The sequence below is a fragment of the Capricornis sumatraensis genome, chromosome 3, assembly GCF_032405125.1.
Source record: "Capricornis sumatraensis isolate serow.1 chromosome 3, serow.2, whole genome shotgun sequence".
NCBI lineage: Eukaryota > Metazoa > Chordata > Mammalia > Artiodactyla > Bovidae > Capricornis > Capricornis sumatraensis.
Window position 1 is genome coordinate 19,406,789 of NC_091071.1, and position 10,650 is coordinate 19,417,438.

Consider the following 10,650-nt stretch of genomic DNA (forward strand, 5'->3'; position numbering starts at 1 on the left):
GGAGGAGGAAATGGCAACTCACTCAGGTATTCTTGCCTGGAGAATTACACGGACAGAGGAGCCTGGTGGGCTACAGTCCATAGGGTCACAGCATACACGCATGTCAGTAGTGTATATGTGAGGGATGACATTACCTTTATGACGTCCTCCTTTGCACACATTTGTTTGACACACTTGTTAAGGACACACGAGTCCATCTTTTAGTCCTTTTTGGATTCTTGGGAAAACATATCTCTTGTTTTACAAATTTTACTTAAGCCCGTTTATGCTGTTACTTTTAAATGAGCCCACCTTGAGTGGAGACCCCTCCAACAACAGGCTCTAGAACCCAAAGTCAACAGGCACTCCCCTTAGTGCCCTCAGAGACTCCTTCAGTGAAGAGGTTTTAGCAACTTCCCCTCCTGCCTCATGGAGTTTCTGGACTGCCCATGTTGTCTATAAGTCATCCTTGGGCTTCTGATGCAAGAAATTGCCCTCTTTGGCCCTGTCTCACATACCATCAGAGCAGGAATAGCTGGCCACACATTGAAAACTGTGTCTCCCCCAGACCCCGAGTTTCCATACCCAGCTGCCCATGATTCCTTGACATAGGAGCAAAGGTATGGGTCCCCAAGCTCAGCATGGGTAGCAGGCCTCCTTGCTACAGGATGGAGCCAAACCTGGGCCGTCTGGCACATCTTACTTGTAGGTGGGCGTGGCCTCCAGTCATCAGTCCGTTGCCAGATGCCATGGAGCTGGAAGATGTCACCTCTCCCTCAGGCCCTTTGGGATCAGCTGAGTGAATAGCAGTGAGTTCAGACACTTTATGTTGTAGAGGACCATCTCTTCCTCTTGGTCAAGCACCAACTTCGCTGCCTGGGAAAGGGCTTCACCTACTACCTAAAAGTTTCATCGTCAGCAAGGTTTAGACTGACATCAAGGGACTTCCCCAGTGGTCCAGCAGTTAAGACTTCACCTTCTAATGCAGGGAGTATGGGGTCAATGCCTGGCTGGGAAACTAAGACCCCACATGACTCACGGCCAAAACACCAAACATAAAACCAAAGCGATATTCCAACAAATTCAAGAAGAACTTTAAAAACAGTCCATATTAAAAAAAAATCTTTAAAAAGCAAACAAACTGATGCCAAGGTATCAAACAGTCAATTGTGGTATGAAGCCATGAAATCAAGTGTTAAGGGTTTTTCCCTGAGATCTGATCAAATCAGAGGTCTTCAAACGACCTGACTTCAAACTCCCCTTCCTTTCTGCTCCCACAGGTAAGGTCCCCCAGCCAAGCCACTCTCCTTATCACAGGGACTAGGCACAGTTTATCCCCAAGAGCAGCCTCCAGGTCCCTGCCAGCCTGTGAAGTCATTCAAACAACCCTCCAGAGGGGGAATTAAAGGTATCTCCAATCTCTTGTTCCTCCAAAGTCCTCCCTCTAAAGCCCCTGCTTGTTCACTCTTTTCCCAAGTGCAGCCTCTCTGGCCATACACGGTGTTGGAATGTCCTTCCCTGGGCTACAAGTATAAGTATAGTAAAGTGCTGGAGGGCTTATCTGTTCAGTGTTGGGCCCTCACCGTAACTCTAGAGCGGGAATGCCCTTCCCCACAATGGGTGGAAAGGAAGTAAATGAGACACTTCTTTGATCTGCACTCTTTGGGAAGCGTTATCCTGCTATGATCAAGCTCGTGTGCTTGAAGTTATCCGGGTAATAGTCTGTCTGGGTTTGCAAGAAGTCACATGTAGCTGGAGGGTGGCCTGTGGGTGGTTGAGGAGTAGGAAGTAAGGCTACTTTGGTAACCTTTGCTTTGGTTACTTTGTTAAAGTTTGGCTCCAGGCAGTGGGGACACCTAAGGTAATTAAAAGCTGGGAAGTATCATCAGATCTTTACGTTAGAAAGTTCAGCTTTACCGATGTCTGCAAAATGGACTCAAGGAGACCCAGGAGTGGCACCAGCAAGACCTGTGAGGAGCCTACGGTACTAGTTCATGGACGAGACAGGAAAGGAAGGAATTGAGGGCCATTTGGTAGTTGGTTGGATATGGAGCAGGGGAGACAAAAAGCTCAATCATGACTCTGATGCCTCTTGCCTGGGTGACGAGATGGACACGGGTTTTAGGAGATGATAAAAGGAACGGAGGAGGATTCTGAAGGAAGATCCTGAGTTCCCCTTTGGACACGTTGATTTTGAGAAGCCCACGGACATCCTGACAGAGGTGTCCAGCAGACAATCAGATAAGTCAGTATGGAGTCAGGAGAAAGGGGAGGTCAAATATAGGCATTCAGAAGTCATCATCAGCATCCAGGTGAAAGTAGAGGGGATGAGCTTGCCCTGAGACCACAGGGAGGTGCAATTAGCTGAAGGTGGTACCTTAGAGAACAAATCTATCAAGAAGTTGTCCAAAGAACCTGCTGTAGAGCACGGGGAACTCTGCTCACTGTTAGGTGGCAGCCTGGATGGGAGGAGAGTCTGCGGGAGACTGAATACGTGTATGTGTATGGCTGAGTCCCTTTGCTCTTCACCTGAAACTATAGCATTGTTAATCAGCTAACCCCAATACAATATAAAAAGTTCAAAAAAAGGTATCCAAAGAAGAAGTCCCAGAGAAGAAGCAGAGAAAGAAGAGTCTGATGTTAGGAAAGGAACTTAAGGAGAGTGGCATCTCCAAAAGAAAGAAGGTGGAGAGAACTTTTAAGAATGAAGATGGGGCTAACATTTACCAGATATCACCGAGAGTTTAGGGAAATAAGAAGACTGCTTTCTAATGCATTAGAAGGAAATGGCAAACCACTCCAGTATTCTTGCCTGGAAAATCCCATGGCCAGAGGAGCCTGGCAGGCTACATAGTCCATGTGATCATGAGAGTCGGACACAACTTAGCGACTAAATCACCACCACCACTGAGAGTTTAGGGAAATAAGAAGACTACTTTTTAATGCATTAGAAAATACCTGGGACATTGAGACAAGATTTTGTGGTGCTTTCAAAAAGAAGTCCGTGAGGACTTCCCTGGTAGCAGAGTGAATAAGAATCCACTTGCCAACGCAAGGGCCGCAGGTTCGATCCCTGGTCTGGGAAGATGCTTCATGCTGCAGAGCAACTAATCCCGTGTGCTGCAACTACTGAAACCCGCATGTCCTGGAGCCCTGCTCTGCAACAAGAGAAGCCACCACAGTGAGAAGCTGGAGCACCGCAACTAGAGAAAGCCCGCACAGCCACAAAGACCAAGCGCAGCCATAAATAAAATAATTTTTTAAAAAGTCAGTGAGAAATGAGATGGTGGGGAAGAGTGGAGAATTTTTTTCAGAACCTTTGTTGTGAAAGATAAAGAGAGATGGTGGTAGCTGAAAGAGCAGAAAGGTAAGGATTGCTTGCTGGAGTGACTTGGACAGGCGCTGACGCTTAGGGGAAAGAGGCATAAGATAAGGCCGGAAGGAAAATCAACGGAATGAAGTCTTTGAAAAAGTCTGAGTGGATAGTTTCTGGGGCACAATGGAGCGATTAGACTTTAACTGCAAAGCTGGATCCCTTGTCTTCTACAAGAAAAGCGGGGAAGTAGAAGTGGAGGGAAGTGAGTAGATGGTTAAATATAGGAAGGCGGTGTGGGAAATTGGGAGTTCCTGACTGCTGGCCTCTAGTGTCTGCAAGAGGGCATAAGACATACTTCAGGAAAGCGATGACAGTTTGGGGTGGTTCTTAAGGAAATGGGCAAGAGAGTTGGTTATGGCCATGATCGTTTTGGGGGATACAAACTGCTTAAATGATGATTAATAGGAGCTAGTTAAAAGAATTAGGGTACATCTACACAGCAAACTAACTGCTGCTTTTGAAAAAGGGTAAGAGGGAATTCATTCACACCCGGAAAGATCTCTAAGGTGTAGTGTTTGTTTAAAAAAAAAAAAAAAAACCAAGTCAGAGAACATACACAAATATGCAAATATTTCTAAAAAGCCTGAGAGAATACAGTTTACTAATAGGGTAGTTTCCCAGGCAACGAAGGGTTTTCCAGGTGGCGCTAATGGTAAAGAACCCACCTGCTAATGCAGGAGATATAAGGGATGCAGGTTTGATTCCTAAGCCAGGAAGATCCTCTGGAGGGGGTCAAGGCAACCCACTCCAGTGCTCTTGCGCAGAGAATCCCATGGACAGAGGAGCCTGGCAGGCTGCAGTCCATAGGGTTGCACAGAGTCAGACACGACTGAAGGGACTTAGCACAATAGCAACAGGAAATGAAAAGAGGAGTGGGACTTAGCCAGGAAAAGTAACCTTTCATTCTTAAAAATGTGATGCATCTTGTACTTTTGGGCTGTCCACCTTTTTTCTTATACAAAGACTGTGCACTTGAATATTCTATCATTTTGAACATTCTCCGTGTATGCGCTTAGTCATGTCCGACTCTTTGCGACCCCATGGACTGTAGCCTGCCAGGTTCCTCTGTCCATGGGATTTCCCAGGCAAGAATACTGGAGTACATTGCCATTTCCTCCTCCAAGGGATCTTCCCAACCCAGGGATTGAAACTGTGCCTCTTGGGTCTCCTGCAATGGCAGGCAGGCTCTTTACCACTAGCGCCACATGAGAAGTCCCATTTTGAATGTTAACCAAAGGTAATATTTTAATTTCCCAAAGTCTACATAAGTACCTGCTTCTTATTTTAAAAAGTGAAAGCATAACAAACACTATTTGAAGCATCCCTTGGCCATAGCCTCCAATCCCACCCAGGCCCTTTCTCATAAAAAGTGACTGCTGAAGTCTCATAAAAAGTAATTATCTTTGAAGTCCTTAAAATATACCCTTTTATTTAAAAAGTATTGATATTTTTATTAAACAAAGTGACTCTGAAAAGTCATGCTCTGGTAAGGCACATAAACACAGTGACTTTGGTTTTTTAAAGTAGCTTAGTTTCTCGTCTCTGAAGAATCATCTATGGCTTTGAAAAGTCTTTTGACACATCTCCAGCCCTCTTGCCAGGTGACAGAACCAAAGGTGGATATGTAGGCAAAACATCAGTAATAGCATTTAAAAGAAGATGCCCAGACTCAGCGCTTTTAGGTCTGGGTGGGTTAGTCAGAGAGACAGCTGTGAATGTTGATTCACATCTGGTTTGGGGGATGTGGATTCTGAGATAGTTTTAAGACTTGGTGGTACATTTTTAGGTAATTTTTTATTTCCTGGTGAACCCAAAGACTTTGGTTTGAGTGGCAGAAGAGTGAGATGAGATTCTGTTTCAAGAAATTTAACAGAGTTCCAAGAAAGAATTCTTCGTCTATGGTTGCTGATTTGGTCTCAGAGGTGTGCTGGGGACACTTTTTGTTCCAAGTCAGCCAGTCATCCATAGGGTACCACTGCCTTGCTCTTCATTCACAATCACATCGATTTCTTCCTTTGTGATACCCAGGGTGTTACCCATTATCTGCAACACTTCGTGATGTTGTTTTTGGTGTTTGAAAAGACCCTACGAAGATGTTTCTCATGAGGCTCTTGTCAACTTCTTCTGCATTACTTAGTAACTTCATCAACTTCTTCTGCACCTCATCCAGCACTTCCTGTTGGACCTCATTTTGTTTTTTTCAGATCTTTCATTTGTTCTTCCGTTAGATTCCAGGCAGCATTCACTTTCTCCTGATGTCCTTGTGCCAATGTTAATTTTCCTTCTAGGTTTATCTACCTTTGCCATCCATTCTGCGGCTACCACCTTCAGGTTAGCTAGCGCTTGGGCATCCTCCTTTACTTGCTCTCACGACACAGAAAGCTGTCTCAAAGCGTCATCTCTCTGTGTTGGGATGATATTCACTTGTTCCTTCAACGACTCTGTCTGCAAACTGTCTTGTTGATTTGCACTTTCCATTGCATTAGAAGACAGAAGGAACTTTTCCTCCAGTGCAGTGACTTTCATTCTTAGTTTAGCCGCTCTGTCTTCTGCAGCCAAAGCCTCGCAGTTATAAGACACTTCTGCTTCTACAGCCCATTATGCACTCTCTCCTGTTCCTGCTTTAAGCGTAGATCTTTGCTGTGTCAATGTTGAACCTCTGTCTGGAGGGCATGGTTTTCCATTTATTTCTGTTTTAGTACCAGTATGGCTTCATTTTTCTCCTGTTGAAACGTGTCTTTTCTTGCATCGATGTCACTAAATTTAAAAAATGACTTATTTCCTGTTTTGCCTTGTTCTGTTCCTTTGAACCGATGCTCAAAAGCAAGCGCCTTCTCCTCCATTGTAAAATATTCCAAATTTTTCTCTCTCCACATCATAGACACCTGCATATTTGTCTCTTGCAATGCTTGATTTTCTGTTTCCTTTTCCCTAGATGTCTCTACTATTTTTCCCTTTTCCCTTCTAGTTGACACATCTCTGATTCATCGCCGACTGCTATCTCCTTCAGGTTGATTACCGCCTGCTTCGAAAGGTCGTTTTTCACTCACTTTTTTAGTGAAATTTTCACTTAAGCAAAGTAATTCATCACTTTTGGTTTGGATTAAAAGCTCCTTTTCCTTAAGTTTTGAAAGTTATCCTGTTTCTCCTGTACCTGCTACATTTCTGAATCCACTTGTTCACGTCACTTTCTTTCTAGTTCTGAACCATCTGCGATGGAATTGAACAAACTCTGATTATCTTCCTGGAGGGTTCTAATGGTTGCATCTTTTTCCTCCATTAATTTTCTTAACTCTCCAATCTCTTCTTTGAACATTTTGGAAGAGTCACTCAATTCATCAGCTTTAACTGCCTTAAGAGAGGCTGCTGACGTGGAGCTAAGTGGTTCTTCAGAAGGCTGTGCTAAAATCAGGTCAGACACTCCAAAGAGAAAGCCTTTGGCACTGCAAAGCTGCTCTAGGCTGAGATTAATTTGTGCCACCTGCTGCTCCAAGTTTTTGAGTTGGATTTTATTCCTTCTGTCATTTTGATCAGGTCAGTACAGTTCATCTGTAGTTTAGAATTATTAACCTTGTCAACTGAAACCGGTGCCTGAAATTGTTGAAGTTCTTTCTGAAGACTGGTTGACCCACACTGCATATTCTGTACCAGGCCATCGTGGGCTCTTTCCATTCTTCTAGCATCTTCACCTGCTGTCTCAATTTATCACGTTCCCATAGAAGCTCCTCAAATGGATCCATATGAACGTCTCTCACCTACCACCATTGCTGGACGTTTGCACTGTTGTCAGTAAAGTCTGACATTTCTGAGTCAAAGCATCAGTTTCAATGTCTTTTTCTCGAACCATGTGGGATGAATTCTGGATAGTTTCTCTAAACACATCCTGATCGTTTCTCTAAACAAATATTCTCTAAACATATTTCAGGATATGTTTGTATATGTTCAGGATATGTTAGAGAAATCTGGTGGAGAGTTCTGTGGTGGCATCTTTGAGTTTCAGGAGGTCAGCTTCTTTGGCCACAATTATATCTATCATTCTGAAAGTTTCTCTTGTAAGATGATTATTTTCCCTAGTTTTCTCATCTAAAACAGCTAACATTTGTTCTCTTTCCAAAGCATATGCTTGCAATTGATGAATCTCTTCATTACCTTGGCCACTGGAAGAAGCTGAAGATACTTTCATACAAAGAAACCGTATCTCCAAATCTTTTTGCCAGATGAGCTGAGTTAGCTTACCATTCTCACCATGGGACAGCTGATCAATCTGTTCAGTTAAAAGAGTATTTTTTTCAGTTAGAAGTTTTATCTCCAATTTTTGTTATTTCTTGTGATAATCTTTCAGTTTCAGCTTTAGATCAGTCATGCTTTTCACTTCCGTTTTCTATGTGAAGACTCTGAATTTCTGTTACTCGAAAAATGTCACAGCTTTCTACTGGCATATACTGAGATTCTTCAGGCAACTGGGTTTTGATTTGTTCTGTTGCATTTTGCAAATTTCCGATTTCCTCCCCTTGGGAGGAAAAGAGCTGATTGTGTTTAATATTCATTTGCTCACGTTGTTATCTGAGATCTTTCTATTTCTTTTGATGAGATTTAATTTCAAGATTATCTTCAACTGTGCTCCATGGAGAGTCCTCAGATTCTATTTCTGGAACAGTTTTAGGGTTAATAATTGTTGTGGTTTGACTGTGTTCTCCCCTCGGTCGATCCGATTCTTCTTTCAGATGATTAATTTCTTCTCTCATGGATTCAAGACTTTTGGCTTTCTCCACTATGGTTTACTGTAAATTTTCCATTTTTCTTAAGGCTTGAGTATACTGATTTAACTCCTCCTGAAGCTGTGGACCTCCTTGAAGTTTTTCAATAAAAATGTCTTTCTTCCTTATGTTGTTTCAACTGCTTCCACTCTTCTAAACTAGATGACAAAATTTCTTTGGTTTCTTTGTGGTCAGCAATCATCTGCTCAACAGTATTTCTCTTGACCGAGTTTAACCAAACCCTCACACTCCAGCTATTAGGCCGAGCTGTCTGGGTCCTCTGTACTTGACAGTTTTTTAATAGCTTGCTCAGACTTCCTCCTTTCTTCCAATAGCCTCTGTGCTGCCTGACACAATTCTGCTTCTAACTGTCCTTTCTGCATTTTTTAATGAATTAACTTTTCTTTTTGCCCATCCAACTCTTTGGTAATGTTCATTTTATCATCTTCAAGTTGACAAACGCTCTTTTTTTCCACATTCTAGATTTTGTTTTAGTTTACTGATGATGCTATCTCCTTCATTTTTTTTTTTGGATTTCTGATCTTTCATCAAAACCATGCACATTGTCGCTTTTTGTTTCTGCCTGTCCAACTCTCCTAACTCAGGGATCAGTAATTTCTTTTCAGCAGTGACAATGAGTTTTCCTTCTTTGATTTCCAAGTCCTATCTTAAATGAGGTACTTCTGAATCCAAGCTCCCGGGTCTGATAGTTGAGCTTTTAATGGGTTCATATTCATTGCTCAATCTGACAAGTGATAGTTGAAGTTGTTCCTTTTCTCCGTTTAATAATGAATTTTCTTTTTCTAAAACTTGGGCTTGTTTTTGAAGCTTCAGGTTCTCTTCAATGAGATTTTCATTCTGCTTCAAACTACTTAATCTCATCATTTCATTTTCAGCATCAGACAGTGGCTGTTGTTGTCTGGATGCTTCTTCCAGGGATGTTCTCTGTGGAAGAACTTTTTCCTTTTCTGTCACAGCATCACTATGCTTCTTAGTAGAAGGCTTCAGCTCACCTTTTTTAAGTCTTTTATTCGTTTCATTTATCTGGTCTTGTTCTCTAACTGAAGCATCCATTTCCTTTTCTATAGAAGACAATTTTTTTTAAGGTATTTTACCCTAATCTCAAGTCCTTTGGTTTTCTTGGTAGATGCTACTTTTTCAGTGGCTAGGACTTGAATGGCTTTTTGCATATCATGAATCATCTCCTCATAATCCTTTAATTGTTTTCGATGCCTGCCACTTATTTCTGCCAGTTTCTGCTGATGAATTTCCTGCAGTACTGCCATTTCAAGTTGATGGTCATCAATTTCCTTATTTCGAGTCTGTTCAAGTTCCTTGATAGTATTTTGCAGTTTATAGATTTCCTTTAGATTAGAACTATCTGCTCCATGTGCTGTAGAAGTTTGAGCAAAATGTCTCCAATGGCTGACATCAGCCTCAAGTCTTAAAACTTCATTTGACAATCTATTTATTTCTTGTTGTGACCAAATTAGATCAGCAAAGTCTATATCATCATTCTGGAAAGCTAAAGCATGCTGATAGACATCATAACCCAGTGAAGAGGGTGCAGGAGTTGAGGGCTGAAAGCTATCCTGAAGATTTACTGAGTGGATGACTGCAGCTTTAGCAACTGATCCTTCATTGCTACCTGTCTTGCTGTCAGAAGTCTGATTTCTACGTCTTTCTGGTGTAACTGATGTCTGTAGCTAGCAGTTTGCTGCTTCAGCTGAAGCTCTGAGGCTTCATACTTCTCTTCTAGATCGCTACAAAGAATTCGAAGCCTCTCAATCTCTGATTTTAAGACTGATTGAAAGTCGACAACCTCCTCTCTTGCAGAGTCAGGGAGTTCTTCTACCTTTTCAACTCCCTTCTTCAGCACATCTTTTGTGAAACTAGAAACACAGTCTGTTAAAAAGGCCATAGTACCACCCACTTGCCCCAGGGAATGGTCTAAGCTGGAGCCAAGGCCACCAAACCAAGACATTGTCACAGGTCGTAAAACTGACCTGATCTGTCCTGCGAAAAGGATCCAGCGGAGTCGGACAGCCTCACTGCTGACCAGCTCGAGGTTAAGAAGAAAATGAGGAGTTTCTAGGCAACGTGGGCTGCGAAGGCCCCTCTATAGAACCCTCGGAGCCCCAGGCATGGCCTGTGACCTGACAAAGAACCTGTCTCCTGTGACGTGTCCCCGCTCGGGCGTCTGCTCATGCTCACAACTTCCCAGCGCTAGGGTCGGGCACTTCTCTGCTTGCGTGATTTTCCCAGGGCCGGTAACACCCCGGTCCCCTGGACCGGCGACCATCACCGCAGCTCTGACGGCGCCATCGGTGAGCGCATGTTCATAGAAAGCACACCTGTCTCTTTCTCTTTTTCTCTTCTTTATGATATGGAGTGACATTCAAGGTAGATTTAAATCAATAAAAGAGAAGCGGCACTACAGTAATAGTATTCAAATGGGAATAAAATATATTTAATTGCCTCTGACTTTTTTACTAAATGGCATCTCACATACACACAGTCCTGCAGCTTGTTTCACGC

The 10,650-nt window shown here is 42.9% G+C and overlaps 2 pseudogenes; both read right to left on the reverse strand.

The window, feature by feature from the left end:
- Window positions 1–5,052: 5,052 nt before the first annotated feature.
- LOC138076163 (thyroid receptor-interacting protein 11 pseudogene) lies at window positions 5,053–8,495 on the reverse strand (annotated as a pseudogene).
- Window positions 8,496–8,775: 280 nt separating this feature from the next.
- On the reverse strand, window positions 8,776–10,096 carry LOC138076164 (thyroid receptor-interacting protein 11 pseudogene; annotated as a pseudogene).
- Window positions 10,097–10,650: the final 554 nt, after the last annotated feature.